This window comes from Bombina bombina, chromosome 8 (genome assembly GCF_027579735.1).
Source record: "Bombina bombina isolate aBomBom1 chromosome 8, aBomBom1.pri, whole genome shotgun sequence".
Taxonomy (NCBI): domain Eukaryota; kingdom Metazoa; phylum Chordata; class Amphibia; order Anura; family Bombinatoridae; genus Bombina; species Bombina bombina.
In genome coordinates, this window is record NC_069506.1 from 283774715 (window position 1) to 283797403 (window position 22689).

The 22689-nt window shown below is 41.7% G+C and overlaps 1 protein-coding gene across 12 annotated transcripts in view; it reads right to left on the reverse strand.

The window, feature by feature from the left end:
* PKNOX2 (PBX/knotted 1 homeobox 2) overlaps positions 1 to 22689 on the reverse strand; it is a 1550023-nt gene that overhangs the window by 786038 nt on the left and 741296 nt on the right. The gene's annotated exons all lie outside the window — the stretch shown is intronic.

Here is a 22689-nt window from a genome sequence, read left to right on the forward strand (position 1 = left end):
CAGCATAACCTTATACATACACCAGGTACTCCTGTATTCCCTTACACTACAGTATGTGTCATTACCGCCTCTACTGGATGTCTGTTACATGCACCAAACACCCTATCAGTATAACCTTATACATACCCCAGGTACTCCTGTATTCCCTTACAGTATGTGTCATTTCCGCCTCTACTGGATGTCTGTTACATGCATCTAAACACCCTATCAGCATAACCTTATACATACACCAGGTACTCCTGTATTCCCTTACACTACAGTATGTGTCATTACTGCCTCTACTGGATGTCTGCACTATGCACCAAACACCCTATCAGTATAACCTTATACATACCCCAGGTACTCCTGTACTCAATTACAGTATGTGTCATTACCACCTCTACTGGGTGTCTGCTACATGCACCAAACACCCTATCAGTATAACTTTATACATACCCCAGGCACTCCTGTATTCCCTTACAGTATATGTCATTACCGGCTCTACCGGATGTCTTTTACATGCACCAAACACCCTATCAGTATAACTTTATACATACCCCAGGCACTCCTGTATTCCCTTACAGTATGTGTTATTACCGCCTCTACTGGATGTCTGCTACATGCACCAAATACCCTATCAGTACAACCTTATATATACGCCAGGCACTCCTGTTTTCCCTTACAGTATGTGTCATTACCGCCTCTACTGGATGCCTGCTCCATGCACCAAATACCCTATCAGTACAACCTTATACATACCCCAGGCACTCCTGTATTCCCTTACAGTATGTGTCATTACCACCTCTACTGGATGTCTGTTACATGCACCAAACACCCTATCAGTATAACCTTATACATACCCCAGGCACTCCTGTATTCCCTTACAGTATGTGTCATTACCGCCTCTACTGGATGCCTGCTCCATGCACCAAACACCCTATCAGTATAACCTTATATATACCCCAGGCACTCCTGTATTCCCTTACAGCATGTGTCATTACCGCCTCTACTGGATGTCTGCTCCATGCACCAAACACCCTATCAGTATAACCGTATACATACCCCAGGCACTCCTGTATTCCCTTACAGTATGTGTCATTACCGCCTCTACTGGATGTCTGCTCCATGCACCAAACACCCTATCAGTATAACCTTATACATACCCCAGGTACTCCTGTATTCCCTTACAGTATGTGTCATTATCGCCTCTACTGGATGTCTGTTACATGCACCAAACACCCTATCAGTATAACCTTATACATACCCCAGGCACTCCTGTATTCCCTTACAGTATGTGTCATTACCGCCTCTACTGGATGTCTGTTACATGCACCAAAAACCCTATCAGTATAACCTTATACATACCCCAGGCACTCCTGTATTCCCTTACAGTATGTGTCATTACCGCCTCTACTGGATGTCTGTTACATGCACCAAAAACCCTATCAGTATAACCTTATACATACCCCAGGCACTCCTGTATTCCCTTACAGTATGTGTTATTACCGCCTCTACTGGATGTCTGCTACATGCACTAAACACCCTATCAGTATAACCTTATACATACCCCAGGCACTCCTGTATTCCCTTACAGTATGTGTTATTACCGCCTCTACTGGATGTCTGCTACATGCACTAAACACCCTATCAGTATAACCTTATACATACCCCAGGCACTCCTGTATTCCCTTACAGTATGTGTCATTACCGCCTCTACTGGATGTCTGCTACATGCACTAAACACCCTATCAGTATAACCTTATACATACCCCAGGCACTCCTGTATTCCCTTACAGTATGTGTCATTACCGCCTCTACTGGATGTCTGTTACATGCACCAAACACCCTATCAGTATAACCATATATACATACCCCAGGCACTCCTGTATTTCCTTACAGAATGTGTCATTGCTGCCTCTACTGGGTGTCTGCTCCAGTAAACAAAAACCCTTTCAGTAAAGAAGTGATTCTGCAAATTACTCTTGAACCTACTGTTCTTCAATGTAAGATCAGGACCTCTTGTTCTGGTGTGACTCTTTCTGACAAATGCTTTATCCTCAGCTAAACCCTTTAATGTACATGAAGATTTATATCATATCCCCTCCCTCCGTTCTTTTCCCTGTAAGTTTCATTGCTTAGCCCATGTAGCAGTTTAGTAGCCGCCAGTGCACTGTGTACAATACACACAATGAGATTTAACAAGCAATCTGTGGCATAAGGACCTTGTGTGTTCCACATCCCTGACTCTTAACAGCAAATATGTTTAATAGCTGGAATCAGACCCACACAATACACACGGCAGGTGAAAGCAAAGTGTCTGTCATCAGAACTTGCACATGATCCAGGTTTCCTATTGGAACCATCTCAGATCACTTGTTTAATAAACTGCACTAATTTGAAGCTCTGTAGTGCAATGTTCTGCAGAACATTTTAGCTGGCAGGGGAAATGCTCTGCATTTCGTGTCACCCAGTAATATCCTGTTATCTGCACTCTGTGTTATTGGCATTTGCTAATAGAACCTACCCTTGGTATGTGCACCAGGTTATTTAACTAGTGTCTCGGGGCAATGGCCTTTCTATCAGACGTTACCTACTGTGCGGATTTCTGCATTTAGTGCACATACCGGGCTCATTTCCTGCCTTGGTCATTTACACTCAGTGGGATCCTGGGAAAATACGTTTCTCAGTCTGTGTTTGCAGAGGGCACGTATGGCGCAAGCTGTTTATTGCAGCACACCCCTCCTAGTAAATTATTAGAATTATTATAGCATATAACTACACTGCAAAAGGGTTTCATCAAATGAAATAAATAAAATGCAGAGAATAACTACCAGCAGCTGCAAAAAAATGAAATGGTCATGAGGATTTCAGAGATAATTAACTTACAAATGTCATTTCATCGCAAGCCTTAGGCTCAACACGCAGCACTGAGTAATTCATTTTTTTAACTTTTTTTTTGTGTCTGTTTACGGTCACTGTTGTTTAGTTATTACAAACCTGCAGCGACGTAGCAGAGTAGAGAGTACCAAGTTGTAACTAAATCCAGACAGACAACAACTAAATATTGCTACAAAATGTATAGCAGTGCTCTGGTATCCAAAGGGTAAATAAACCCTGTAATACTATCCACATAATAAGATCAACAACAACACTTGCATGGTTTAACCTCTTTGTTTCTGTTCATATGTTTTGTATGGTAGCTTAACTGACATACAAACTACTGGAAAACACCTATCACCATTTGCCTACATACATGGTGTGAAGAAGGAAGAGAACCTTTTCATTTAGGGATTATATTTTAATTTCAGCATAAAGCTACAGATACACCCTCCTCTCACTTCAGACTGCTTGGGATCAAGATATTAGCTCTGATGACAATTTTTGTTTATATAAACATATGACATTATTTATGTATAAACCACTAACAACATAAGGTGCCGGGACAATGACGGTGCTGGTTACACATTATACTGATAAACCACTAACAACCTGAGGTGCCGGTGACAATGACGGTGCTGGTTACACATTATACTAATAATCCACTAACAACCTGAGGTGCCGGTGACAATGACGGTGCTGGTTACACATTATACTGATAAACCACTAACAACCTGAGGTGCCGGTGACAATGATGGTGCTGGTTACACATTATACTAATAATCCACTAACAACCTGAGGTGCCAGTGACAATGACGGTGCTGGTTACACATTATACTAATAATCCACTAACAACCTGAGGTGCCGGTGACAATGACGGTGCTGGTTACACATTGTACTAATAAACCACTAACAACCTGAGGTGCCGGTGACAATGACGGTGCTGGTTACACAATATACTAATAATCCACTAACAACCTGAGGTGCCGGTGACAATGACGGTGCTGGTTACACAATATACTAATAAACCACTAACAACCTGAGGTGCCGGTGACAATGACGGTGCTGGTTACACATTATACTAATAAACCACTAACAACCTGAGGTGCCGGTGACAATGACGGTGCTGGTTACACAATATACTAATAAACCACTAACAACCTGAGGTGCCGGTGACAATGACGGTGCTGGTTACACAATATACTAATAAACCACTAACAACCTGAGGTGCAGGTGACAATGCCGGTGCTGGTTACACATTATACTGATAAACCACTAACAACCTGAGGTGCCGGTGACAATGATGGTGCTGGATACACATTGTACTAATAAACCACTAACAACCTGAGGTGCCGGTGACAATGATGGTGCTGGTTACACATTATAGTGATAAACCACTAACAACCTGAGGTGCTGGTGACAATGACGGTGCTGGTTACACATTATAGTGATAAACCACTAACAACCTGAGGTGCTGGTGACAATGACGGTGCTGGTTACACATTATACTGATAAACCACTAACAACCTGAGGTGCTGGTGACAATGATGGTGCTGGTTACACATTATACTATTATCAACTGGAATCAAAATGCAATTGTGTCTTATGAGGATGTTGAAAATCTTTGCTCCACAGACCCTTCACCCTTCGCTTCTCACATGCTCCCGAGACGCTTCACCATACAATTCTCACATGCTTCCCAAATACTTCACTATACTTTCCTCACTTTTGCCAAATGCTTCACCCTACACTCTTCATGTGCTCCCTAGATGCTTCACCCTACACTCCTTACATGCATCTCAGATGCTTCAAACTACACTCATCAAATGGTTCCCAGATGCTTCACCCTATGGTACTCACATGGTTCTCAAGCGCTTCACCTTACACTCCTCATGTGCTTCTCAGGTGCTACACCCTACGCTCCTCGTGTGCTTCACCCTACACTTTTCACATGGTTCCAAGACGCTTCACCCTATGCTCCTCATGTTTTTCACAGACGCTTCACCCTATGCTTCTCACATGCTCCTCAGAAACTTCACCCTATCCCTATGCACCTCAGATGGTTCCTAGATACTTCACCTTGCGTACCTCACATGCTTCCAAGACGCTTCACCCTAGGCTCCTCACATGCTTCCCAGACACTTCACCTTATGCTCCTCACGTGCTTCCCAGATGCTTCACCCTACACTCCTCACGTGCTTCCCAGTCACTTCCCCCTACACTCCTCACATGCTCCTCATGTGCTGCCCTGATGCTTCACCCTACGCTACTAATGTGCTTTCCAGATGCTTCACCCTCTGCTTATCAGGTGCTCCCCAGACGCTATAACCTACACTCCTCACATGCTCCTCAGATGCTTCAACCTACGCTCCTCACATGCTTCCCAGGTGCTTCACTCTACGCCTTCTCATGTGCACCCTAGACACTTCCCCCTACACTCCTCACATGCTTCACCATAGGCTCCTAATGTGCTTCCCAGATGCTTCACCATACGCTCCTAATGTGCTTCCCAGACGCTTTAGCCTATGCTTCTCACATGCATCCCAGACACTTCCCCCTACACTCCTCAAATGCTTCACCATACACTCCTAATGTGCTTCCCAGACGCTTTGACCTATGCTTCTCAAGTGCATCCCAGACACTTGCCCCTAAACTCATCACATGCTCCCCAGATGCTTCACCCTATGATCCTAATGTGCTTCTCAGGTGCTTCACCATACGCTCCTCATATGGTTCCAAGACGCTTCACCTTATGCCCCTCATGTTTTTCACAGATTCTTCACCCTACGCTTCTCACATGCTCCCCAGAAGCTTCACCCTATGCACCTCACATGGTTCCTAGATGCTTCACCTTACGCACCTCATGTGCTTCCCAGGCACATGCTCTGAGATGCTTCACCCTACACTTCCCACATGCTACCCAGATGCTTTACCCTATGCTCCTAATGTGCTTCCCAGACGCTTCACCCTATGCTCCTATCATGCTCCCCAGACGCTTCCCCCTATACTCCTCACATGCTCCCCAGATGCTTCACCCTACCCTCCTCACATGCTCCCCAGATGATTAACCCTACACTCCTCACATGCTTCCCAGGCACTTCACTCGCTTCCCACATGCTCCCCAGATTCTTAACCCCATGTGCTTCCCAGACGCTTCACCCTATGCTCCTCTCATGCATCCCAAACACTTCCCCCAACACTCCGCACATGCTGCCCAGATGCTTCGCCCTACGCTCCCTAGATGCTTCACCCTACAGTCCTCACATGCTCCCCAGACGCTTCACCTTATAATCCTCAAATGTCGTCCAGACTCTTCCCCCTACTCTCCTCACATACTCCCCAGATGCTTCACCCTACTCTCCTCACATGCTCCTCAGATGATTCACCCTACACTCCTCAAATGCTTCCCAGGCACTTCACTCGCTTCCCACATGCTCCCCAGATGCTTAACCCCATGTGCTTCCCAGACGCTTCAACCTATGCTCCTCTCATGCTCCCCAAACACTTTCTCCTACACTCCTCACAAGCTGCCTAGATGCTTCACCCTACGCTCCCTAGATGCTTCACCCTACAGTCCTCACAAGCTCCCCAGACGCTTCACCTTATAATCCTTAAATGTCGTCCAGATGCTTCACCCTACACTCCTCACATCCTCCCCAGATGCTTCACCTTATGCTCCTCACATGCTCCCCAGATGCTTCACCCTACACTCATCACATGCTCCCCAGATGTTTCACCCTACACTCATCACATGCTCCGAGATGCTTCACCCTACACTCCTCACATGCTCCCCAGATGCTTCACCCTACAGTCCTCACATTCTCCATAGATGTTTCACCCTAAACTCCTCACATGCTCTCCAGATGCTTCATCCTACACTCCTCACATGCTCCCCAGATGTTTCACCCTACACTCCTCACATGCTCCCCAGATGCTTCCCCCTACACTCTTTACATGCTCCAACCTATGCTCCCCAGATGCTTCACCCTACACTCTTTACATGCTTCACCCTATGCTTCCCAGATGCTTTACCTTATGCTCCTCACATGCTCCCCAGATGCTTCACCTTATGCTCATCACATGCTCCCCAGATGCTTCACATTACACTCTTCACATGCTCCACCCTATGCTCCCCAGATGCTTCACCTTATGATCCTCACATGCTCCCCAGATGCTTCAACCTACGCTCCTCACATGCTCTCCAGATGCTTCACCTTACACTCCCTCCCATGCTCCCCAGATGCTTCACACTAAACTCCTCACATGCTCTCCAGATGCTTTACCCTACACTCCTCACATGCTCCCCAGATGCTTCACCCTACCCAGATGCTTCATCCTACACTCCTCACATGCTCCCCAGACACTTCACTCTACGCTTCCCACATGCTCCCCAGATGCAACACTCTACGCTCCTCACATGCTCCCCAGATGCTACACCCTACGCTCCTCACATGCTCCCCCCTATGCTCGCCACATGCTTCCCAGACAGTTCCATACAAATGATGCAAAGATGCTAAACTCTAAACGTTTCCCCCAGTGCTTAGGAACTGTACTGCTGATTGCTCAGTAATTTATTGCAGTTTCTCTTGATGACCTGAAATTGAATAAGCGCACACAGACCAAATTACCTCTCTGAAAACCTACTGTGCATCAGGCACCACTGCCCCGGCAGGTACCCCTGCCCTCCATACATGCAGCAGTACAGAGGGATACAGCTGCAGTCACAAATCCCTTATAGGCTAACATATGCTTGGGGCTATCTGTACACATCTCCTGCTCTGAGGCTGAACTGGGTTATAGCTTGGAACCAGCCTAATGTCAAAGACAACTGTAGTACAAGTGGGATACAAGAGGCTACACTTTTAGGTGAGCGCTATATAACAATATAGACATTGAACATGTTGTACTAAAAGATAAACATATTACAGTAATAGAAAGGATGAGGATTTCCAGACATGGACACAAGTGTTTTTAAAACAAGGAACAAAAGAGAAATAAAACCCATTTTTTTCTTTCATGATTCAGAAAGAGCATATAATTGCAAACAACATTCCAATGTTTGTTTAATTTGTGATGTTCTCTTGGTATCCTTCATTGAAAAGCAAACCTAGGTCGGCTCAGGAGCAAGTTGCCGATTGGTGGCTGAACATACAATCCTCTTGTTATTGGTGTACCAATGTGTTCAGCTAGCTCCCAGTAATACATTGATATTTTTCAAATGAACGCTCTATCTGAATCATGAAAGAAAAAGGTTGGGTTCACGGTCTCTGAACAAAAAAAAAAAATCAGGGGATAATGGACAAGCTCACCTGTGTGTCTAATGAGCAGAGAGTGCACTGGTATGTACGTGTAATACAAAGCAATAATGTTTAACCCCTTAAACTATTAACCCCTAAAACTAACAACCCCTTAACTTAATATTAAAATTACAATTTCCCTATCTTAAATTAAATAAAAACTTACCTGTCAAATTTAAAAAAATAATTTTAAACTAACAAACTATTATAATTATCACACTAAAATTAAACTAATTACCAATTAAATAAAACTAAACTACACATTAAAAAATCCTAACACTACTCGAAAATTACAAAAAGTATCTAAATTACAGAAATAAAATAACTAAGTTACAAAAAAAAACACTAAATTATGAAATATAACAAACACATTATCAAAAATAAAAAAGAATTACACCTAATCTAATATCCCTATCAAAATAAAAAAGCACCCCTAAAATAAAAAAAACCTAGCCTACAATAAACTACCAATGGCCCTTAAAAGGGTCTTTTGTGGGGCATTGCCCCAAAGATATCAGCTCTTTTACCTGTAAAAAAAATACAAACACCCCCCAACAGTAAAACCCACCAGCCAACCAACCCCCCCAATAAAAAAAAAATATCTAAAATAACCTAAGTTAACCATTGCCCTGAAAAGGGCATTTGAATGGGCATTGCCCTTAAAAGGGCATTTAGCTCTTTTAAATTGCCCAAACCCTAAACTAAAAATAAAACTAACCCAAAAAACTCTTAAAAAAAACTAACACTAACCCCCGACGATCCAATTACAGTTGTTGAAGTCATCATCCATTAGGCAAGAAGTCTTCATCCAGGCAGCCTCTTCTATCTTCATCCAGCCAATAGAATGAGAGCCCAATCCTATTGGCTGATTGGAACAGCCAATATGATTTTAGCAGCTCTAATTCCTATTGGCTGATTGAAATCTTTTAGCCAATAGGAATGCAAGGGACGCTATCTTGGACTGCATTGCATTGAAGAATCAGTATACGGTGGCGACCGTATGAAGAGGCTGCTCCGTGCCGGATGTCTTCAGAATGGACCCGCTCCTCGCCGGCTGGATGAAGATTGAAGAGGCTGCCTGAATGAAGACTTCTTGCCGCATGGATTATCATTCAAGCAGGACCTCAACAACTGTAAATGGATCGTCGGGGTTAGTGTTAGGTTTCTTTTAAGGGTTTTTTGGGTGGGTTTTATTTTTAGATTAGGGTTTGGGCAATGTAAAAGAGCTAAATTCCATTTTAAGGACAATGCCCATACAAATGCCTTTTTCAGGGCAATGGTTAGCTTAGATTATTTTAGATAGTTTTTTTATTTGTGGGGGTTGGTTGGGTGGTGGGTTTTACTGTTGGGGGGCGTTTGTATGTAAAAGAGCTTATATCTTTGGGGCAATGCCCCAAAAAAGGCCCTTTTTAAGGGACATTGGTAGTTTATTGTAGATTAGTCTTTTTTATTTTGGGGTGTTTTTTTAATTTTTTTAAGGGTATTAGAATAGGAATAATCTTAATGTTTTTGGATAATTTCGTTTTTTTTGTAATGGTAGGTTTTAGTGTAAGGCAAGTTAGGTTTTATTTCACAGGTAAGTTTGTATTTATTTTAGCTAGGTAGTTAGTAAATAGTTAATAACTATTTACTAACTAGTCTACCTAGAAAAAATAAATAAACTTACTTACTTATAAACTTCCTGTGAAATAAAAATAAAACCTAAGCTAGCTACAATATAACTGGCACTATGACAAGTCAGATTCCTCCTGAGACCAAAGCCCCTGCGCCTTCAACGAGTCCCAGACTGCTCCCCAACCCAACAGGCTGGCATCCGTGGTCACAATTACCCAAGAGGGTCTATGAAAACACGACCCCTGGGACAGATGTTCTTGCGACAGCCTCCACGGTAGGGAATCCCATGTTGATTGATCCAGAACTATTCTCTGAGATAGATCTGTATAATCCCCGTTCCACTAAGCGAGCATGCATAGTTGCAGAGGTCTCAAATGGAACCGAGCAAACGGAACTATGTCCATGGAAGCCACTATCAACCCGATTACCTCCATGCATTTGGCCACTGATGGACGAGCCGCCGATTGTATTGACAGGCAAGCTGACAGAATTTTGGCTCTTCTGACCTCCGTCAGAAATATTTTCATAGATAGAGAATCTATAATGGTTCCTAAAAAGGCCACTCTTTTAATCGGAACAAGTGAACGTTTCCCCAGATAAGGCACCACTGTAATTCCCTGAAACCGAATCACTGCCAATAGAGCTCCCAGGACCTTTGAGAAAATTCTGGGAGCTGTGGCAAGGCCGAATGGAAGAGCTACAAATTGAAAATGTTTGTCTAGATATGCAAACCTCAGATATTTGTGATGATCCCTATGAATCGGAACGTGCAGGTACGCATCCTTCAAGTCTATGGTTGTCATGAATTGACCCTCTTGAATCAAGGGCAGAATGGAGCAGATAGTCTCCATCTTGAAGGACGGCACTCTGAGGAACTTGTTTAGTAACTTTAGAATGGGCCTGAAAGTTCCCTCTTTCTTGGGAACCACAAACAGGTTTGAGTAAAATCTGAGACCCTGTTCCTGACTTGGGACAGGCAGTATCACTCCCAAAAGGGAAAGGTCCTGCACACATTTCAAGAACACCTCTCTTTTTATCTGGTCTACAGTCTGGAGAGGTGGAACCTGCCTCTGGGAGGAACAGTATTGAACTCTAACTTGTACCCCTGAGAAACAATGTCCACTGCCCACGGGTCTGGGACATCTCGCTCCCAGGCTTGTGCTAACTGAGATAGTCCGCCCCCCACTTGATCCGAACCCGGATCGGGGGCAACCCCTTCATGCTGACTTGGATTCAGCTGCGGGTTTCTTGGATTGCTTCCCCTTGTTCCAGGACTGACCAGGCTTCCAAGAGGGCTTGGCTTGTTCCTGTTTGGTAGAGGCAGGGGAAAACTTACCTCTGAAGTTACGAAAGGAACGAAAATGAGTCTGACATCCCTTCATCTTGTTCTTTTTGTCTTGAGGCCTTTACACCCGTGAAATCGGAAATAATTTCTGCCAATGATGCCAGGGATTGCCAAAAGCTTGGATTTAGAAGAAACATCAGCAGACCAATACTTGAGCCATAGCGCTCTACGTGCCAAAATAGTAAAGCCTGATATTTTGGCCCCTAACTTAATGACCTGAAAAGAAGCGTCAGTGATAAAGGAATTAGCTAACTTTAGAGCCCTTATCCTATCCTGAATTTCCTCCAGAGGGGTTTCAGCTTTTAAGGACTCAGACAAGGTGCCAAACCAATAGGCTGCCGCACTGGTTACTGTAGCAATGAACACCGCCGGATGCCATTGTAACTCTTGATGAGTATACATCTTCTTTAAAAAGGCCTTCAGCTTTTTATCCATAGAATCCTTGAAAGAGCAATTATCTTTAATAGGGATAGTAGTTCTCTTAGCCAAAGTAGAAATCGACCCTTCCACTTTGGGAACCGTCTGCCACGACTCCTTAATGGAAAGGTATTCCTGGCCTCTCCCATTCCCGGGAAATAATCTCTGTGGCACGGTCTGGCACTTGGAACACCTCCCCCAGAGAGGGAACATCAAAGTATCTATTTAATTTACTCAACTTTTTAGGGTTGACAATGATAGGCGTATCAGAGTCGTCCAAGGTGGCTAAAACCTCCTTTAGTAACACAAGTGTTCAAGCTTGAATCTGAAGAAAACCACTTCAGCATCAGAAGAAGGGATTACACTATCCGAATCTGAGAGTTCCCCCTTAGACGCTACCGAAGTATCCTCCTCTTCCGACTTATTGGAAAGAGAACCTATTTAGCCTGAGTAGGATCAGATACCTTACTGTCTGATTTAAAAATCTCCCTCTTACATCTCCCTTGCAGCATAGGGATGGCTGCTAGCGCCTCAGATACCGCTGAGGATACCTGGGGCGCAATTTCCGCTTTCAAAAAATTCCATCAGGAAATGGTGAGGAAGCACAGGGCACTGTGTAAGTTGATGGCACAGTTTGGGACACCTGTGGGGAAGACTGTGGCATAGCCTGGACAGAATAGTGGCTCAGAATCAAATTTGTATTTGTAAAATAAAGTTCTTTCAACACAAGAACTACAAAAGGGCAAGGGTGGTTCAACTTGGACATCCAAACAAAACTTGCATTCCTGAACAGATATAGGCTCTAAGTCCATATTGCAAATAATGACTCCGAACAGGCAGGGGCCAACAAGGAGGATGACACAGTTGGCGAAACTCTTAGAGAGAAAAAAGCGCCAAGAGAAAGCGCGTGCCGCATCTGGAGGAGTCCGCACCCTATGACGTCACCACAGGATTACGGACCAATCTCAAGACTTAGCGAAAACGGAATGGAGTTTGAAAAAAAAACCCCATAAAACAAACAACCCCTTTGTAACTGAGCCACCAGTAAAATCTTACTGTTTGACATAAGCTTTACACTAGGAAACAGTCTATTTTAGAACTAGATCCACAGTGCCCTGCCAGGCCTGTTTAATTCCTCCTGGTCTCAGGAAGATACTTGACCCAGTAAAAGGTGCATAAGAAAAATTTTTACCAGCTTAAGTGCAAGGGTTCTCTGAAAAGATTAAAATGGCACTTAACTGCACCTTTGCCTGTCCAACACGGAGACAGCACCAGGAATGGAAGGAAGCCACTCCTCACAGGGTCCTGTGAATGAAATGATGAACAGAGTAAACCTACTCTGGCATACTGTAGAAGGGCAGCAAAATTGTTAGGAAAGCGCAGTGAGGCCCACCCCATAAGTTCCTAACTGCTTGAAAGCTACCACAGCCCTACTGAAGAGACTAACGTGGAGAACAGCTAAACCCAGCTTGTCAGGGAAGATCAGAGCAAACCTGCTCAGGCTTCCAAAATAATAAACTCTTGATAGAAGAATCTTGAACAGACACCTACATTTTACCTCCTCCTTGCACTTAAGGCAAAGAGAATGACTGGGGGTTATGGGAAGTGATACTTAATAGCTTTGCTGTGGTGCTCTTTGCCTCCTCCTGCTGGCCAGGAGTGATATTCCCAACAGTTATTGATGATCCGTGGACTTACCGTGTCTTAAGAAAGAAATTACTTTAAAACAAACGCGTTATGGCCGTGACGCTGGCCTTTATTAATGTTAAAGGGACAGTCTACACCAACATTTTTCTTATTTAAAAAGATAGATAATCCCTTTATTACCCATTCCCCGTTTTTGCATAACCAACACAGTTATATTAATATACTTTTTACCTCTGTGATTACCTTGTATCTAAGCCTTTGCAGACAGCCTCCTTATCTAAGTGCCTTTGGCAGACATGCAGTGTAGTCAATCAGTGAAGACTCCTAAATAACTTCAAGGGAGTGAGCACAATGTTATCTATATGACACGTGTGAACTAGTACAGTCTAACTGTGAAAAACTTTCAAAATGCTCTGAGCTAGGAGGCAGTTTTCAACTGTTTAGAAATCAGTTTGAGCCTATCTAGGTTTAGCTTTTAAAAAATACCACCAAGGGAACAAAGCAAATTTGATGATAAAAGTAAATTGGAAAGTTGTTTAACATTGCATGCCCTATCTGAATCATGAAAGTTTAGTTTTGATTTTACTGTCCCTTTAAGTAAAAACTAACAAGCCGAAAATGCGGGTATTACATCAAGCAGCCATCACCCCTCTACGATCAAAGGACTATTAGTTGGGGAGTACCTAAGGATGAGGAGGAACTGCTCAACTAAAGAGTCTTTTAAAACAGCAGCAAGGGACCTAAGGGATAGACTTTTACAACGGGGATACTCATACAAATCCTTAGTAAAGACTTATAACATAGCCATGAGGAAAGATAGAAATTAGTTATTAAAACCCAGAACTGTATCGAAGTCTAATCCCATAAGGTTTATAACTACTTATTCACCTTATAGTGAACGAATTAGGGATATTTTTAATAGGCACTGGCATGTGTTGAAGGCTGATGATCAGCTAAAATCATTACAAGCAGATAACCCAATGTTCACTTATAGAAGGTCCAACAATTTAAATGACTGTCTAACCCGAAGTCACTTTGACAGGAACGCTAATAAGCCCCCACTATACAAAGGTTCTATCCCCTGTGGTGGTTGTAGAGTTTACCAACATATATATGGTGGTGACTAAATTTGTCGCCGACAGATTTAACAAAAAATGGTTTATAAATAACCACATCAACTGCAAAAGTGACAATGTTATTTACTGCTTAAAGGGTCATGATACCCAAATGTTGAAACATTTGAAAGTGATGCAGCATAGCTGTAAAAAGCTGACTAGAAAAAAATCACCTGAACATCTCTATGTGAAAAAGAAAGATACTTTACCTCAAAAGATCCTCAATAGCCACATCCCATTGCAAAAAACTTCTAAGCAGCAAATCAGTATGTCTGTCCCGGGACAGCTAAGGGATTGAGCCTCGTGCACTCTCATGTTATTTCCCTATTCAGTTTAAGGACGTTTACTATGAAATCTCATGAGAGTTAAGTCAAATCTCATGAGATCACAGTAAAAGAGTTCATGACCTCAGCACTGTTAATGCTGATTGACTGCAGTTCATTTCTTCTCTTTTTTTTTTACCTGCAGCTGGGCAGCAGCTAAAGTATAACTTTTACACAGAACTTACTCTGCTGAGCTGAGGAGATTGTGAGGTAAAATATCTTCCTTTTTTACATAGAGATGCTCAGGTGATATTTTCCTGTCAGCTTTCTACAGTTATACTGCATCAGTTTCAAGTGATTTAGCATATGAGTATTATGTCCCTTTAACATGCAATTGTAACCTTTTTTTATGTTGGCATGACACCAGAAGTCTGGGGACTAGAGTCACTGCGCATTTAAGCAATATAAGGACTGCCAGAAAAGATGTTGAAAAGGGGAAACAAATTACTAGTGTGGCTAAGCACTTCCTTCAGCATCATAATGGTAACACAAATGCTTTGAAGTGTTGGGGACTTGAAAGGTTGAGACCGGGAATAAGAGGTGCTAATAAGAAACAGTAGTGCTGCAGAGAGAGACAAAGTGGATATTTAGACTCAATTGTGTGATGCCGTACGGCATGAACAAAAATAACAATTTCTGGGTCTTCCTTTAATATTGTGGGTATCACCAACATGAATGCATATTATAATTTCAATAGATGGGACCAATTACAAACATGGTGACACTTTAAATAGGGTGATCTAAGGTGACTGATGGAATTTACTGCTTCGAACAAGAAATTTTATGATCAGTGCTCTGATTACACATATGTTGGAGCGTAACTGTTAGGGTTATGCGTAAGCTACTCTGGAGTAATAAACTATCCTGTAAATCAGTCACCTTGTTGACACTGTCTAGAAACCTGTGTTCACTTTTATAACGTTTGTATCATATACAAGTATTGGATCGCATAATTTTATCTGCATAATAGGATAATGTATTTTTAGTATTTGCAGCGATAAACAGAAGGGAGAAGGGGTGTGTGATGCTGCTGCTTTAGCATCACTAACTATTAAATTAGCGATTCCAGGTCACACCCTTAGCATATCCTATCAGTGGACGACTACGGTGGGTGGGAGGGGCGGTAAGGCGTCCCACACTTGGATAGGCTAAGCACGGTTAGTTGGATGTTTAAAAGGCTGTAATACCCGCATTTTCAGCTTGTCAGTTTTTACTTAACATTAAGAACGGCCAGTATTACAGCCGAAACGCGTTTGTTTTAAAGAAATTTGTCATTGTGACATCCCTGGCACCTGAATCCGACGTATCCAGTTATCGGCCAGGAAACAGGGGGGTGATAGACGACTTTCATTTATGGTGGTGGTCTGTGATAAGCAGGTACGTCTGCGGTTTTAAATGTGTGAAATTTATCAAAGGTTATGGTTTAGCCTAATATTCTATTACATTGAGGGTCAGTGCTATAAGCCCCTATCTTTTGTTCTCTCCCGTCTGTGGGAGGGTTGTGGTGACCCATGGTTAGGTTCCCAGAGGCGGTTGCAGCGCCCAAGACTCTGATTAGAATGTACCTGCCCTCGGCCATTATTGCATTATCTGATTGCTCCGTGTGTCCGTGATGGACAGGAAGCAGAACCAATCAGATAATGTTGCAAGTGTGTCGCTAGTGCCTTGTCCCGGGACACCCTGCAGCATGTGTAACTCATTATTGTCCAGGAAAACATGGCCAAGGTGGCAACTCTATAGATGACGGCTTTATTACCCATCCCCCAGGTTTGCATAACCAATAATGTTATATTAATATAGTTTATAAATTATAAAAATCTAAATGCCTCACTGTTTTTAAGCCTCTGCGGGCCACCTTTATCGTAGTCCATTTTATAAGCTTTTCACAGCAAGACAACGCTAGTTAATTGTTACCATATCGATGACACTGTGCTCACTCCAGTGGAGTAACAAATGCAACCTCCCTGATTGGCTAAAATGCAAGTTGTAAACAGGCCTGAAATACGGGGGCAGTCTGCAGAAACTTAGATACAAGGTAATGACAGAGGTAAAAAGTATATTAATATAACCATGTTGGTTATGCAAACCTAGGAAATTGGTAATAAAGGGATAAAACATAATTTTGGAGTAGAGAAGCTGATAGGGTGGATCAGATGATTAAAATTCTAATATTTTACAATATAACTATTGTTATTAGGTAATAAATCAATTAAAAAGTGTAGTGTAAAAAGAACAAGTGAATACCTATACAAATATATTAATTTATATAAACTGACATAATTGTAACTATTTTAGTCTTTTTGACAATCTTTATGTGACAAACTTTTGTTTAAAAACTTCTATTATTAGTTTAACTCTCAAATAGTCGAATGGAAAAAGCTAGAATATTTGTTCTAAAACTTCAAAAAGTGTTTATTTCATCAAGGTCAAAACATATACATATATAATTAAATTGCTATCATAAATTTATATTACACTCAATAAAAACTATTAGGACTAAAATTCGATTGTATTACCGTTATTTTAATTTGCTTATACTTATACTTTGTTTCTTTGTTACTATCACGATTGCTAACTTACAGGCATCACCTGATGTCTGTCTGTTAGTCAATGTTTACTCGATTATGAAGTAGAATTTTACTTACACTATATTTGCTATACATCTTGGTAGTACATTTGTTTAAGCAAATATCTTTACTCTACTCTCAAACGATTTCAATCACCATATTCCAAGTATAAAATGTAGTTACAGTCTTAAAATTACCATTTAAAACACCATAATCTAAAATACCACCATTTAAAGATAACTATATAGCAGTGATGTGCAGTCACTAGAGGCAGGTGAGGCAGTGCTTCACCTCTCATATGGGCAAAAATATATATTTTTTTATTGGCTTTAAAAAAAAAAATTGTAAATTTTTCCCCCCAGCATTTTTTTTTCTCACAGCTATATGTTGTGCAATGAAGAGGCACAATCAGGTCTGCCCACCATTACACAACATGCTGCGCCATCTACTGGATGAAAGTGGTTAAGATCATTGCATGGCTCATTAACTGCTTATTTGAGGCAGTCCTATTTGGGCTGAACCAATCCAGTGAGAGGCATTAGTAAGTGGAACATAGGGTTGGGGCTGGATGTTAAATCATATAAAACAAAACAAAAACGCAAAAAAACAACTTTCATATATTTTGTTGCTGTCCTGTGAACCTGCTAGCTTTGCTAAAGTGAAAAAGAGAGTTCTGTTCTTCCCCTCTAAGTGCAGTGGAATGTGCCACTGTCACTTCCTGAATCCTTCCAGAGCAGGAGAGAGGCACAGAGAGCAGTGTTTCACCCACATCTTATTAAAGTAAGATTTTACTGAAAGATTCTGTTAGTTAAAATGATAATTTAATTAATGTGGTTTAGTGTTTGTTTACTCTTTTATAGCAGGGTCGTTTTTGTATTTTGTTTACTCAAACTTTACACCCACTAACTTAGCAGCTTGTCTCTGTACTTCACACTAAATTATAGACTAATTTTCTGAACTCTCTGTAGCTCTGCTGTTTTATTACTTTAAAATGCTGTGGTCCCTCCCCCCCCTTGTGTGTGTGTGTGTCTCTCTATCTATCCATCTCTCTCCTTATGTGTTGTTCTCCCCCATGGTCTCTTTCTCTCTCTGTCTCTCTTCCTCCCCCTCTGACTCTCATCCCTTATGTAATGAAAGAATCTATAAGCATAATTTGCAGCATTAAAGTAAAATGTATGTTTTAAACATATTTTAATGGGCATGGATTTCTAGATCTCATAATCAGAGCAAGCATTGTGTTATCTGGCAAGTGTTTCTGTTACAATCCTTTTAGACTAAAATCAGATGTTTACTAAGTTGACCAGTTTTCCAAGACACCATTTAAAGGGACATGAAACCCATATGAAACCCATATGCAAATTTAAATAACTTTCCAATTTACATCTAATATCTAATTTTCTTTATTCTTTTGATGTCCTTTGTTGAAAATCATATCTAAATATGTTCAGTAGTTGCTGATTGGTGGCTGCACATAGATACCTCATGTGATTGGCTCACCCATGTGCATTGCTATTTCTTCAACAAAGGATATCTAAAGAATGAAGGCGTATCCTAGCCACTGCCTCACCATCCTCTGACGTCACTGCTATATAGGTACAAAATGATTAATGGCCAAAGTCAGGGGATGTGTATTTCTTTTTAAAAGGTTCAAATGTTCAACCTGGGGACGCTTTTATTTTTCAATAGCGTCTTTTTCGGAAAGGACCAAAAGACCAAAAGTTATTAGTCCAAGTCTAGAAAAATTTCTTCGTTAGCTAACATGCAGATTCTGTCTTGGTATAAAGATAATAATGGTTTTCTCAATAATAGTGTCTCACAGTCTCTATTTTTCCGTTGAAGGATCTTACCTCTGGTTCTCAGGTAATTCAAAGGATCTTACTTCTGCTCTGTTTGACTTACTCTGCGTCCAGAGACGCCAAACTTGCTTCCTCCTCCCTGACGTCACAGGTATTGTCGAGGGAATCCTTATAACCGAATCTGTTTACTTGCGCAAGTCGATGTCAAAAACCCTTCACCGCTGTCTCCTCTCTTTCTCTATTGGTAATACGGCACACTAGTACATATGTACGCTGGTACTTTTGCTTGAGAGTTTGAGATGGTGAGACACGGATCCTATGGGTAAAATGCTCCTTTTTCTTAGAAGATTAACACAGCTTCTACGCATTTCACCCGCCTCTCCGGGTTTTATCAAGTTCTTGAAACTTGATAAAGCCCGGAGAGGCGGGTGAAATGCGTAGAAGCTGTGTTAATCTTCTAAGAAAAAATGTACTACCAAGATTTATAGCAAATATAGTGTAAGTAAAATTCTACTTCATAATCGAGTAAACATTGACTAACAGACAGACATCAGGTGATGCCTGTAAGTTAGCAATCGTGATAGTAACAAAGAAACAAATTATAAGTATAAGCTAAGTAAAATATCAATAACGGTAATCCAATCGAATTTTAGTCCAAATAGTTTTTATTGAGTGTAATACCAATTTATGATAACAATTTAATTATATATGTATATGTTTTGACCTTGATGAAATAAACACTTTTTGAAGTTTTAGAACAAATATTCTAGCTTTTTCCATTCGACTATTTGAGAGGTAAACTAATCACATAAAGTTTGTCAAAAAGACTAAAATATTTGCAATTATGTCATAGTTTATATAAATTAATATATTTGTATAGGTATTCACTTGTTCTTTTTGCACTACACTTTTGTAATTGATTTATTACCTAATAACAATAGTTATATTGTAAAATATTAGAATATTAATCATCTGATCCACCCTATCAGCTTTTTTAGCGCCTTCCTCGTATAAAAACATAATTTATGCTTACCTGATAAATTTATTTCTCTTGTAGTGTAGTCAGTCCACGGGTCATCCATTACTTATGGAATATATCTCTTCCTAACAGGAAGCTGCAAGAGGATCACCCAAGCAGAGCTGCTATATAGCTCCTCCCCTCACATGTCATATTCAGTCATTCGACCAAAGCAGACGAGAAAGGAGAAACCATAGGGTGCAGTGGTGACTGGAGTTCAATTAAAATTTAGATCTGCCTTAAAGACAGGGCGGGCCGTGGACTGACTACACTACAAGAGAAATAAATTTATCAGGTAAGCATAAATTATGTTTTCTCTTGTTAAGTGTAGTCAGTCCACGGGTCATCCATTACTTATGGAATACCAATACCAAAGCTAAAGTACACGGATGAAGGGAGGGACAAGGCAGGAACATTAAACAGAAGGAACCACTGCCTGAAGTACCTTTCTCCCAAAAATAGCCTCCGAAGAAGCAAAAGTGTAAAATTTGTAAAATTTTGAAAAGGTGTGAAGCGAAGACCAAGTCGCAGCCTTGCAAATCTGTTCAACAGAGGCCTCATTTTTAAAGGCCCAGGTGGAAGCCACAGCTCTAGTAGAATGAGCCGTAATCCTTTCAGGAGGCTGCTGTCCATCAGTCTCATAGGCTAAACGTATTATGCTACAAAGCCAAAAAGAGAGAGAGGTAGCCGAAGCCTTTTGACCTCTTCTCTGTCCAGAGTAAACGACAAACAGGGAAGAAGTTTGACGAAAATCTTTAGTTGCCTGCAAATAGAACTTCAGGGCACGGACTACGTCCAGATTATGCAAAAGTCGTTCCTTCTTTGAAGAAGGGTTAGGACACAGTGATGGAACAACAATCTCGATTGATATTCCTGTTAGTAACTACCTTAGGTAAGAACCTAGGTTTAGTACGCAGAACTACCTTGTCTGAATGAAAAATCAGATAAGGAGAATCACAATGTAAGGCAGATAACTCAGAGACTCTTCGAGCCGAGGAAATAGCCATCAAAAACAAAACCTTCCTTGGGGTAAGGAATCTAGAGAGAAAAAAGTAAAAGATTTAAATTGTACTAATTGAATGTATAATGAGAGAAATAATTTGAAGACTGTATTGTTACTGTTTGATTGTTTATTTATTGATATTGATGATGTTACATGTTCATTTTACATAATATGTGAAAAATCAATAAAAAGATTTCAACAAAAAAAAAAAAAAAAACCTTCCAGGATAACAGCTTGATATCAATGGAATGAAGGGGTTCAAATGGAACGCCTTGAAGAACATTAAGAACTAAGTTTAAGCTCCACGGCGGAGCAACAGTCTTAAACACAGGCTTAATCCTAGTTAAAGCCTGACAAAAAGCCTGAACGTCTGGAACTTCAGCCAGACGTTTGTGTAGAAGAATAGACAGAGCAGAAATCTGTCCCTTTAACGAACTAGCAGATAAGCCCTTTTCTAAACCCTCTTGTAGAAAGGACAATATCCTAGGAATCCTAACCTTACTCCATGAGTAACTCTTGGATTCGCACCAATATAAATATTTACGCCATATCTTATGGTAAATTTTTCTGGTAACAGGCTTCCTAGCCTGTATTAAGGTATCAATAACCGACTCTGAGAAGCCACGCTTTGATAGAATCAAGCGTTCAATCTCCATGCAGTCAGCCTCAGAGAAATTAGATTTGGATGGTTGAAAGGACCCTGAATTAGAAGGTCCTGTCTCAGAGGCAGAGACCACGGTGGACAGGACGACATGTCCACTAGGTCTGCATACCAGGTCCTGCGTGGCCACGCAGGCGCTATCATAATAACCGAAGCTCTCTCCTGTTTGATCTTGGCAATCAAACGAGGAAGCATCGGGAATGGTGGAAACACATAAGCCATGTTGAAGACCCAAGGGGCTGTCAGAGCATCTATCAGCACCGCTCCCAGGTCCCTGGACCTGGATCCGTAACAAGGAAGCTTAGCGTTCTGACGAGACGCCATGAGATCCAGATCTGGTTTGCCCCAACGATGAATAAGTTGAGCAAAGACCTCCGGATGAAGTTCCCACTCCCTCGGATGAAAAGTCTGGCGACTTAGAAAATCCGCCTCCCAGTTCTCCACGCCTGGGATGTAAATCGCTGACAGGTGGCAAGAGTGAGACTCTGCCCAGCGAATTATCTTTGAGACTTCCAACATCGCTAGGGAACTTCTGGTTCCCCCTTGATGGTTGATGTAAGCCACAGTCGTGATGTTGTCTGACTGAAATCTGATGAACCTCAGAGTTGCTAACTGAGGCCAAGCTAGGAGAGCATTGAATATTGCTCTTAATTCCAGAATATTTATTGGGAGGAGTTTCTCCTCCTGAGTCCATAATCCCTGAGCTTTCAGGGAGTTCCAGACTGCGCCCCAGCCTAGAAGGCTGGCGTCTGTTGTTACAATCGTCCAATCTGGCCTGCGAAAGGTCATCCCCTTGGACAGATGTGGCCGAGAAAGCCACCATAGAAGAGAATCTCTGGTCTCTTGATCCAGATTTAGTAGGGGGGACAAATCTGAGTAATCCCCGTTCCACTGACTTCGCATGCACAATTGCAGCGGTCTGAGATGCAGGCGCGCAAATGGTACTATGTCCATTGCCGCTACCATTAAGCCGATTACTTCCATGCACTGAGCTACTGACGGGTGTGGAATGGAATGAAGGACACGGCAA